The 11,756-nt window shown below is 35.3% G+C and overlaps 1 long non-coding RNA gene across 1 annotated transcript in view; it reads right to left on the bottom strand.

The window, feature by feature from the left end:
* Positions 1-2,046: 2,046 nt before the first annotated feature.
* Positions 2,047-11,756, bottom strand: part of LOC107315005 (uncharacterized) — a 178,174-nt gene continuing 168,464 nt past the window's right edge. Inside the window, exon 7 of the long non-coding RNA XR_014947215.1 lies at positions 2,047-2,146. This is a non-coding gene — a long non-coding RNA (uncharacterized LOC107315005). The remainder of the gene's footprint in view (positions 2,147-11,756) is intronic.

The raw sequence follows: 11,756 nt of genomic DNA, 5'->3' as shown, positions 1-11,756 counted from the left end.
ACTCGGGACTGAATAAGCAGATTTGATGTTTAATGAGTGTTTATATTGCCTCAGTAGAATGCAAACGGGACTACTTGTAATGGCTAAGGTGGTGGTTGCAGTGATATGGCTTGCTCCTCTAAATTGTAACACTTGTGGCGTTATTATGGCATGCCAGTCACTATCAGTTTGTTCTTTAGCAGATCCAAAGATAACAAAGGAGAAGGAGCCACTCTCATCTTGTTTCTCTGTGGGGAGAAAACTGACCTGAGCAGCTGGTGAGGCCGGGGCTCTTTCTACATTCTAGCACTTGTTGAAATTGTCTCATTTTCCCCTGCCTCAGCTTCCCAAGCTGTACTGTGTGAGGAGTGATGCTGACTTTCTTTACAAGATATTTTGAGCACCATTCTTGGAAGAGATGTGGGCACTGCTGCCGAATGTGTTTCCTTAAATAAAATCTAAACTCTCAAACATAGGTTTTGGAACTAACTTCAGTACTACAAAATAAAATATAGCTTTTCTTTAATCAATCAAGTGGATTGCTGGTTGTTTTTGTTTGTTTGTTCGTTTGTTTGTTTTCCTGTTGCTTTTCAAGGTGTAACAAAGTAGAATCAAAGCTTGGGGCATACTTCCCTGTGGAAGCATAGTTGTAAGTGAAAATTTCAGGGAATCGCCACTAGATGGAGGTAATGATTTTCTAAATTACTCTTCTAACTCTGTATAGAACAGAATTGTAAAATGATTATGATCACTGAGTTGTTAAGTGGAATATGGTAATTTAAGTAGCTCACCTGTATCTTGTTATAATTGCATTATCTGTTCTTCTTTAGGCTTTACAATTCTATGATTTTTTGTCACGTCATCTAAAAATATTTTTTTATATAACTGATGCACGATTACAACATTTTAATAGATTTCTTTATCAGATTTGCAGCATCCTTTATCAACGCTCAAACTCCCTCTAAACAATTCTTACTATTCCCTTCAAGTCTGTAATTGTAAAAGGGTAAGTTCACTTCTAGTAGTTCCATGCTTTTCAGTAATTATAAATGGACAAATTAGGTGAATTACCATACCTGTAATTTTCATTTCATGCTTAAGATACACTGTTCTGAAAAACAACTCAGAAATCAACAACAATTATGAAATCTTATTTGTTAGGAAGTAAACTCTGCTAAATATACAAGCACAAAGATTCTTGTATCTTACAGACTTCATCTTTTGAAGTGTCATCATAAGGGAAATACTATCTATATATTTTTTTCATAGTACAGTACATTTCTTAGCATAGTCCAGGTCGTTCTTTTCATTGCCAAAACTTTCATCTATTTTTATCACATTAAATATAACTAGTTTTTACCAAAGAATATTTTAGATGTGGAGCCCCTTGCCATGGATCATTACTGACATGCCACTTCTGAAGTTGTGCAGAATATACAACCATTCTCAGTTCAATGATTTTCAGAGATTTTTGCCCTTCAGGCAGATGCATTATGCTATATTTTGTAGCAAACAAAAAAGGGAGTCAATATTTTCCTTTAGCAACATTGCTTTTCTGGGCTTAGAAGTACCAGACAGACTTTTAGTGATTTGTTGAAGAAACCCACTTCATTTTTGGCATAACAAACATTTGTCAGTATTTCAAAGGGAACTCTCTTACTATGTAGTGAATATAATCACTGGTTCACAACTCTTTCAACACTAGACCTTTTCTAACACAGATGTAATGTTATTTTTGCTTTTAATAAAAAAAAAATCTAATTTTAAGCTTAAAGTTTCTGCTACAGGACGTATTAGTTAATGCTTTCAAACTATTTTACTCTGATTATTAGAATATTAATTAATACTAATAAATGGGTTATTAATGCTGCTGAAAATCCAAGATAACAATTTCAGGAATGCATGCTACATAGTGAAAGTCAAAGAGAGAAATAGATGTTATCTAAATATTTTAGAAAAAAAGGTGAGAAACGTATAGCTCTAAAATCTATTGTTGTCTCTAACTATAAAAAAAAAATAGTAACTGTTTAAAGATTCAAGATAATATGTATCTTATTTTTAATTATTCTCAGGAAAACAAGATACTGAAAATACCTGAAAAGATCTGTATGAATCCATTAGTCCCGTGCTTTCTTCATCTTGCTTTTACTGCCAAGTATAAGCAAATCTGATATAAGAAAAGAAAAACAGATGTTTTGAACCGAGAGTCTGTGTTTGGTTGTGTATCTATAATCTGAGCTCTATTATGTCTGTATAATATGAGCGTAGAACACAAGCAGTCATATTCAAGCCCATCTATAGATAAATTTTTCTATTCAGGTTGCTGAGAGCCAGAGCAAGAATTTCTCTAAACTCTGCTTATTTCTTTTGGTCAAGTATTGTCCAAAGCACAATTAGTTTGCATAATGAATTCATATTCTTTTAATCAACTACTACTGCAGGGTGACAGGTTTAAAAATACACAGTACAATTACTTTCATACATAATGATGTAGCTAAGACTTTAATAGTTTGTGGTGCCTTTTCACATCTAAACAAATAAATGGGTTTATGCAACAATTGTGTTGAAAAAAGGTCACATACTAACAAATGAAATGCAATAAGCAATTTATATATAAGCTTTTTTTAATTCTGTAGAGTTTACAAAGATTATTTTCAAACCATGTGTAGGCTCAGAGTCAGCTATATTATGTATCAGATGATACCATCATTTCCTGGTATAGTTTTTTTCACTATCCAATTAATTTCAGAGTTATACCATATGGATTTGACTTGTATGCATTTGTAGCTGTTATCAAAAACTTTAATGGCTTACTCTCCTATGAATAAAGCCTTTTCCTTTGTAAAACTAGAAGAATGTGGCAGAATAGAGAAAAGAAGATTTTTTACACCTCCTCTTGTCAGTCTGAATGATTCACTAGTCATGGTAGGCTGTATGCTCTATGTCAATACAATTAAATAATCAGTACCTGTAAGTTAAATCACTTCTCACACCCACTAGTAAAAATATGACAATAAAGCTATTCCCATTATAGTTTTCTTTTTTTCATTGAACGTAATTACATATAGTTTAGAGACTACAGCTATAAGACATAAAAAGATACCTAAAACTTTTTTCTCTGTAGGTGACATATTAAACAAAAGGAAAGATATATTTCTGCAGAAGTTCAGTTTGTTATTTTTACAGGGACAAGAAATTGAGGCACAGTAAAGTATCTTTTGTTTATTTAATTATAGTCCCTATAAATGTCATTAGCATACTAGAAAAATATTACTTTTGACTTGAGAATTAACTACATGATGCAGTAGTTTTAAAATGGACATATTTTTATATATGAAATGTTGGCTTAACACTTGCACTGTTTCAGTACAAAAAGGTTACTCATTCTTATTATGAGTTGCATGGCTAGATCTTTCAAGTACCTGTATTGGATCTTGAAAGCTCAATGGATCTTCTAGTTTATGCATCTATGATTCTGGAACTCTTTAAGAGAAAAGATTTTAAGTTTTCTTTAGGGATATAATTATGGCATTTAGACTTTCTGTCTTTTTATCCAATTTAGAAATACCATAAATGTCTAATTAAAAGACAGATGACATTCAGTCTTAATAAGGATGCGTACCAAAGTTATTCAAGCAGTGGAAGTATTATGTGAAAAAGAGGTTAGGGCAGTGCAAAGAATAATTAGGAATATATCTAAACAGGTAAATTTTGTTAGTTTGCAGTGAAAATGGCTTCAGACTTTATATACTGAAGTTTGTAAATAATTTAGCATTTGTCAATGAAAGTTATGCAAGTTACTTTTATTTTATTACATATTTGATATAATTTTAGAATGCACAATAGATCTTCAGTATCACAGAAAAAGAGATGGTCAAACTGGAGCCTGTTGAGACAGATACTAGCAAGCCAACTAACCTGAATCCATAATGCCTTTTGAGATACCTTTAAGGGCTGATTTATTCATGTGTACATAGATCTTCTAACTCTCAAGCTCTTTCAACATGCCCTCAAGCCCCAAACTTCTGTGACTTAGCATGCAAGAACAGATATGTTGGAGGGGCCTTTGCTCCTCTGCAAACACATGTATGGAGCTCTGTAGCAGGTCAATGCAGGGATGGTAGGAAGGAATGGACAAGAAGGACAATTATGAGAATTTCTGTTCATATTTATCACAAAAGAAATCTGCTGGTGCTTCACGAAACTCCTTGCTCTACTTTTCATCTATTCTTCCAGACTGATGAGGAAGCTACATATGGTTCAAAGGAGTCCTGTGCCATCTGGATAGGGTGCTAGATAACTTCGTCTAGGCTCCCTTTCCCATCAGGTTGTACCTGATGATCTTTAGAGGTCCCTTCCTATCTGAGCTGTTCTATGCTTTTGTGATCTTTGCACTGACATTTCAAATCAGGATAAAATGTGTTGTCATGAGCATACTTGTAGGAAACGGTGCATAGTCTGATACACTACAGGGAAGAGTAATATTATGACTCAAATCTTCTTCAGGCTTTTTCTTCTGGTGTGTGGAGAAAAAAATGCTTTTCCCAGAATTAATCCTAATAGCTAAGCTACCATTTGAGACATCCTGGGAGAAGGAAGGGAGAAGAGATCTGCTTAATGCAGCAACAGGTACAAATTGTACTTGAAACATGTGCAACTAATAAAGTCTCTTTTGACTGGGTAGGGTGTTGGGTGTTTAGATGCAAAAGTTTGTTAAAACAGGTTCTTTGGAAATGTTAGCTAGACTTGTTGTAGCAGGGTATCCGAAGAGTTGGGAGTGAGAGGTATGCTGACTTTTGAAGGCAGAGGCTGGTGGAAGATCTGAGGTGCAGCTATGCTGATTGATTCAGGCCATGCAGTGTGAAGGTTTGACAGGTCCACTTCCTATAGGGAGCATATGTGTTTCTTTCGTTTGTTGAAAATACCACATTCTGCACCGATGTGGCACATCCCACACCTATACAAGCTTGAGCAGTGGGCCCAGGCAAACCTCATGAGATTCAAGAAATCCAAGTGCAAGGTCTTGCACCTGGGTTGAGACACCCCCATTACCAATACAAAGTGGGGAATGAAAGGATTGAGAGTAGCCCAGTCTGTTGTGACAGAACAAGAGGAAATGGCTTCAAGCTATTGAATAGCTTGAATTCAATATTCAAGCTTCAATTTGAGGAAACAGTCCTTTACAGTGAGGGAAAAGAAGGCTGAGAGGGGATCTGATAAATACAGGGAGATGGGAAACAGATGAGTCCTGGCTCTTCTTGGTGGTGAGGCACTGGAACAGGATGCCCAGAGATGTGTTTGATACCCCATCCCTGAAGACTTTCAAGGTGAAGTTGGATCAGGCCCTGGGCGACCTGATCTAGCTGTAGTGTCCCTGCTCATTGCAGGGAAGTTGGACTAGATGGCCTTCTGAGGTCCCTTACAACTCTAAGGATTCTATTCCCCTACAGCAGGAATCCAGGGCATTAGTCCTAAAAACACAGAACAGGCAAGATAACTGAGTATAGCTAGTGAATTTCGTGAATGCAATATTACAAACTGCGCAATTGGTAGTATCTCTCTCTTTCTGTAGGCAGATCTCTGTAATTCTGCAATTTCCTGGGGTAGCTAAAATTGTACTTTGCACTTGGACAGTTTTTTAAACATTAATTGTGATTTTTCCAATATTAGGTATGAGCCACGTTTACATCAATACATGACTCTTATCAATAATTGTATCCTTACTCATACAACTTATTGAGCACTCTGCTTGTAATATTTAAATCAACTATTTCCTTTCTGATACAGAAATACACTGTGAATAATTCTGCCATGTAATTTGTGATCGTAATACAGGTTTTCAAAATAATTCCTATTTATTTATGGTTCAGATACTTCTCCCAGTGCATTCCAGAACTCAAGGTATGTTTTTATACATTTGGGCCATATACTATGTATATCATTTTTTGCCGTTTGATTATTCAATAGTTAATATAAGCAGAAGGATACAGATTAAGTTTTTAGCTGAGTGCTGACTGACTAGTTTTCCATGAGAAAGAAATCTGTGGTATTACATATGGTTTTAAGATCCACAGCACTGGTGATATTTATGAACACATAGTAGGTGTTCATAATTGAGTATATTTGTGTTCATGTAAAGTGGCATTTTATTGAAGAATCTGAGGTACGTTGTCATGGAGATTAAAAGCTAAGAAATACTATTCGTTGGTTCTAGTTGTGTTTGCTGGGCTTAAGGATATTTGTTCCACTTATTGAAACTTTCATTGTAAGAACAGTTACACTTTTGTCTTCATTTCAAAAGCTACTCTAACAGGCTTAGTAAATAGGGATGTGGTAAGCACATCCTATTTAAAGGAACTAAATGCTGCAGTTTATTTTGGATTAATGTTTAGTTTCCAAACTATTAAGATGCTTTTTTTTTTTTTTTTTTCTTTTTTTCCCCATGGTAAAAATGGTATTTCAAGACATTTAAAAGCTGTCAGAAAATTGTCAACTTTCCAAACTTTCTAAAACCCTACCAAGAAAAAAAGAAAGTTCTGATCATCAGCAGATGAAAATATTTGGTTAAGATAAAAATGATAAAGAAATGAAAAGCATCATGTATGTTTAACTAGAGGTTGCTTTTACAGTATTATGTACATTTTCGACTTTATTGGTATGAAAAGCTAGATAATTTCTGGTGCTTTTTTCTTAAGTAATTAGAATAAAAACTTATTGACAAGTTTATCTTCAAAGAGCATTGTATTCTTTATGAGATCATGGATGTTTTGTAGTTAGTATGGTCGTTTTCCTAACCAATAAATCAATGAATGCTGCAACAAATGCTACAGATGCACATAACATCACACACTCTTTGAATGAGTAATACAGTTTTCATAACAGACTTGAAGTGATGATTATTAACCAGAATTATATATATTTATATTTAAACTGACACTGCAGAATTCTTTGGAGTCTTGACAGATATGTGGAATATTTAAATGGAGTAATTGTAGTTACCAGACCTCCTGGGATTAACCTGCTGGAAAGAAAGTGACATTTTGCAAAGAGAAAAATGAATTTATAATGTGGAAAAAAAAAGCCTGAAAATGAGGTTATGGCTTGCCTGTTTATAACCATTCAGGTGCAAAATATGTTTACATGGATTAACTAATATGCTGTAGTGATATACTTCATTTACACATAATTATGGAGGTGCTTTAAAAATATTTTTTTGTGCTTTGTTTCCCAAAATAGAATAAGTTGTCTCCTTTGTTTTGTGTTTCTTAGTTTCATGTTTAGAGTTGATTATGTTCTTTTTTTTTTTTTTTTTTTTTGTGTGTGTGTGTGTGTGAGAGATATATCTACTGAATCAATGTGCTCTGTGCCAACACAGAAAGAATACATCCCAAAGGGAACAACTGCAAATTCTCTTTGGCACAAACTACTTTTTTGATATATCTCACCCTTTCACTTCTTCTCTCAGTTTTGCTCAGATTTTCTATTAGTTTCTTCAATGACAAACACTGCCTTCTGATACTTTCCTAAACTGGAGTCAAATAAACTTTCAGAATCATCAAATAATTTAGGTTGGAAGAGATCTCCTGAGGTCACCTGGTCCCATTCATACCTATTAGGTAGCCAAAAGCAGAACTAAGACCTCCCCTTTGCTTATCCTTTCCAAGACTGTCTGCACCTGCTTCTTTAAGAGTCATCATGTGGCCTGTACAGGTTAGAAAAATTCAGGACTTAGTGGAAAGATGTATCTGAGTATCAGTATCTAAGTAGAAGAGAGTTCCTTTAGCAGTTTGTAGAGTCTCTAGTGCCAAGTCTATGCCTAATGCAACAAGATAATACCATCCACAAGCCAGCAGGTTTTACAGAATGTTAGTTCTCATTGATCATTTCTCAAAAGAAGTATTGTGGAGAGTATTATTTTATGGGATGTGAATCTTTTCAATCACTTCTGCATTTTGGGCAGAGGCATGCATAGCTGCTAATGCCCATGTGCTTATATGACCTGGAAAACATGTTTACAACTCTCCTTCATAACCATACTCACAGTGGACTTGTTTACTCCATAGCAGTAGTTTGCTGACTTTTAAAGGTAGTTGGGGTAGTAAAGGCAGAGAAGGTGATGACAATCCTCCATTCAGGTGGACTTACTGAAGAAGGAGGGCTGATGCAGCATGGCTTTGGAGAGATCTGTGATGTTCACTCTGTATCTGAAAGTTATTTATTTGTTCTTCCTTTTAATGTACAGTGGATTTCCATACCTAGAGCTCCTGTCAGCTGTTGAGGGAGCAGGTGAAAGAGGCAGATGAGGAGATCTCCCAGGTCAGTGCTGACAACCTGAGTATGTTAACTGTTTTGTCTCTGCCATAGAATTTCTGTAATACCATTTTGTCCCTGACAAAAAACAGGCTCTCTTGTCCTGTTCTGGAAGATAAGGCAGAACTTTAGAAAACTGATGCAAGGGTAGTTTAATGAGGCCTCTTTCTCTTAAATTTTTCTCGCATCTGGAGATGTCAGTTGGTGCACATGGAATATGCGCAGTTACATGGAAAATTGTCATTGACAGACATTGTGGTGTTGTGCCTACAGAGGCTATTTCATGCATTATGGAATGATTCCTCTTTTCCTCACAAAAAATTATAATATATAAATAAACTACCAAATACAAAATCCCCTTTAAAATATTTGATTCTGTTATCTGTTATCATTAACCTTTATGAAGCTAGTGTCAGCATCTTGTAGTTGTGCATTAAGTGAAGTATATGATGAGTGATTCGTTCTCTTTGTTAGCTCCTCCTCAAGGGGGAGAATTAAATGTGCAGTCATATAACCTGTTTTGATAGAGAGTTATGTTTTAATTTTTTGGAGATTTGTTCAGAATGTACCTTAATGATAGAAAGTTTTTAGAATGAAGGACTCAAGGGACAAAGAATTACAGAACAGAGCATTATTATGTATCCTAGTAACTATTCTTCTAATCCTGTCTCAGCCTGTACAAGCACAAAAGGGCATAAGAAGGAATAAAGACCTATTTTCCTTTTCTCAAGAACAGTGTTGGCATTGAGATTTTTATCTGTTGGAAGCCATAATGGACAGTGAGGTCTTCTCCCCGATGAAGAGAAAGATAGGTAGTGCAATCCCAATTGCAAACTGTCCTAGGGGTTTTCTTTTTGAGAGCTAAACATTAGGGTCAAGTCAAGGGAAAAGGGACTGCAATAATCTTTGCTATTCAAGGGAAACGGTGCTACCTACTAAACAATAGGTGACAGGTTGTATTTTTTAATTCCCCTTGTTTAAGGTCACTTTGCACAGATACTAATTTTTCATTGCTCATGAGAAGTTGGGCAAGTATGAGAATCAACGGGTTGAAGACTGCAGATAGTTCTGCAAAATGCCTGTCTGCCCAGGACCTGTTTTTAAAAGTTTTACTAAGATTTCTGTCATCTTCTGTATTTTGTCTTTTTTCGTATCTTTGTCTTTTGGATTGTCACTGTGAAAGAAAGGTAATATTCCAACTAGATTGAATCTTTAGGTAAAGCTTAATAGATGTCTATTCTTCCCCAGTTTAATCCTACATGTTTTGCTGAATACTGAGAGAATAAAAGGAAAAGGAGAAGAGGGAAATATTTGCCTAATATGAAAGAGAGAGTTACAAAATGAGCATTCAACTTGAAGAGAATGTCAGGGAACGACAGTACCTTATACTGCACTCTAAAAAATTGTAAAAAGTACAAAGGTTCATAACATATTGTAAAGAAAATTCTTTAGAAATTGCTCTGTTATCTTGGAGGTAACAGACACACCATATGCTGTGTCTGGCAGTTGCCATGGCAACCAGTTTTAAAATTTAACATGGGGAAACAGTTGCCTAAATTCTCTATGACTTGGGGCCAAATTTTCATGATGCTGAGCACCAAGGAAGAGTAAAAACAACGTAAAGGAAACCTTAAAATATCTTTACTGCTTTCTTTTGAAATTTTATCTTGAAATACTTACTCTTGCTTGTTGCAGGCATTCGCAAGTCCTGAATTCCTGAGTGCATTCAAAAAGGGATTAATGGGTATGGTGCTTCAGCTTCTTCTGACACGAAGATGATTACTAAATCTTAAATTTAATGCTGTGCAAACTACATATAGTGAAATGTAGAAAAACCTGAACTTTTCATTGAGGAATTCTGTGTATATATTGTGATATTTATTTGTTGTTGTTTTTTGTTCTCTGAAGTTCTTACATAAAAGTCAAAGAACAGTAAAAATCTTTAAGGAAGTAGATGTGAAGATAACACTTCTTATTAGTCTGCCAGTACATTTTCTTTGGACAAAGTTTCAGGCTTTGATCTATGTTAGCACTATTCCACCAGCTGTCTGCATAGTGCACTTCTGGAGGAAGAGGCTGAAAAGAACAGATAAATACGTTTCTACAGAAAAATTAATGCAAGTTCAATTGAAAAGATATTGCTTACCTTCCCCAAAGAAGTTCTATTAGGCCATAGTACAAGAAATGCTGTTACGAATAAGTCCAGGACCTCAATAACTGGGTTTCTGCAGCCAAGCTGCATCATCAGCTCTACCTTATCCTCCTACCTTTTTACAGCACTTCACAGAGAAGTCTGCAAATGCAGGACATAATTTAGCCAAGATACAATAGTGATGTACTGTAGGCGTTTGCAAAACTATCCCTACAAATTGCATAATGTAGCCTGGAATAATTTATTAATGGACTGAAACAAAAGTCACTGAATTGGATGGATTTTGTCTATAGACTTCACTAGACTTTGCTTCATGCTCTGCTTATGATGTTGACCTTTTACTGATACATACCATATTAATCATTACTAAAAATATCTCATGTTTTGAGCACACATCACATAACACCAAATTTTTAAAACGAGATCTTTTTAAAAGGACTTACACATAAAAACCAACCAAACAAGATACAACTTAGATTATGTTAGATCCTTGAAAGAAAGCTTAATTGGTCTCAAAGGGATTTATTTCATGCTGTTAGGTCACACAGTGTTAAGTACTTTCCGCAAGTTCCCTCTCCAAAATATTGTATCCTGAGAGCTATTATACTGTGATTTTCTCCATCACAAGCTGTCACAAAACTGTCAGTGTGTTTATTCACTAGGAAGAGTTTAAACTTCAGACCTATGTAAACAGTCCACTCAGTGCTCTTGGAGCGGGTTAATTTTTTTACATTGTAAATAAATGCCTATCTTTAAATGCACACTGTAGAAGGGCATAGATTTTTTTTCCTGTCTTCCTCCCTTCTTTATCCGCCACTTATTGATGACCCCTTAACTTACTGCAATTTTTAAACTTTATTTCATTTTGTTTTATTTTATTTTTTATGAACAGAAACAGGGGAGAAGGTTAGACTGGCTTGCAAATAATGTGATACTGAATAGATATGAAAATGGCACATACTGATAAAATCTTAATACAGAAAGATCAGAAATGAATAGCAGAAGTTGTGAGAAAGTATGGAAAAGCTTTTCCTTTTCTGTTACAAATCCTCTTTAAGTTTTGGTCATACAGCTGTAAAAGGGCTGGAGCTTCACTGAAGGAGACTAGATTTAATGTGGCAGAGCCAGCTGTTAAAATCACAGCTGGTTTTCTGGACTTACTAATAAAAAAGCTTAGCACATTTTGTTCTCTGCTGCTGCTGCATCTGCAGGAATACTGTGGTTGGCTCCTTCTGCTCTTTTCCCTGCCCATGTTGACTTGGATCTGGAATTTCCTGCTATTTCTGTGAGAAATATATTCCTTGCTGACTGCTTG

This window comes from Coturnix japonica, chromosome 5, assembly GCF_054131305.1.
Source record: "Coturnix japonica strain WE chromosome 5, WE-NBRP24, whole genome shotgun sequence".
NCBI lineage: Eukaryota > Metazoa > Chordata > Aves > Galliformes > Phasianidae > Coturnix > Coturnix japonica.
Note: the sequence above shows the minus strand (reverse complement) of the source record. Positions and strands in the feature narration are given on the sequence as shown.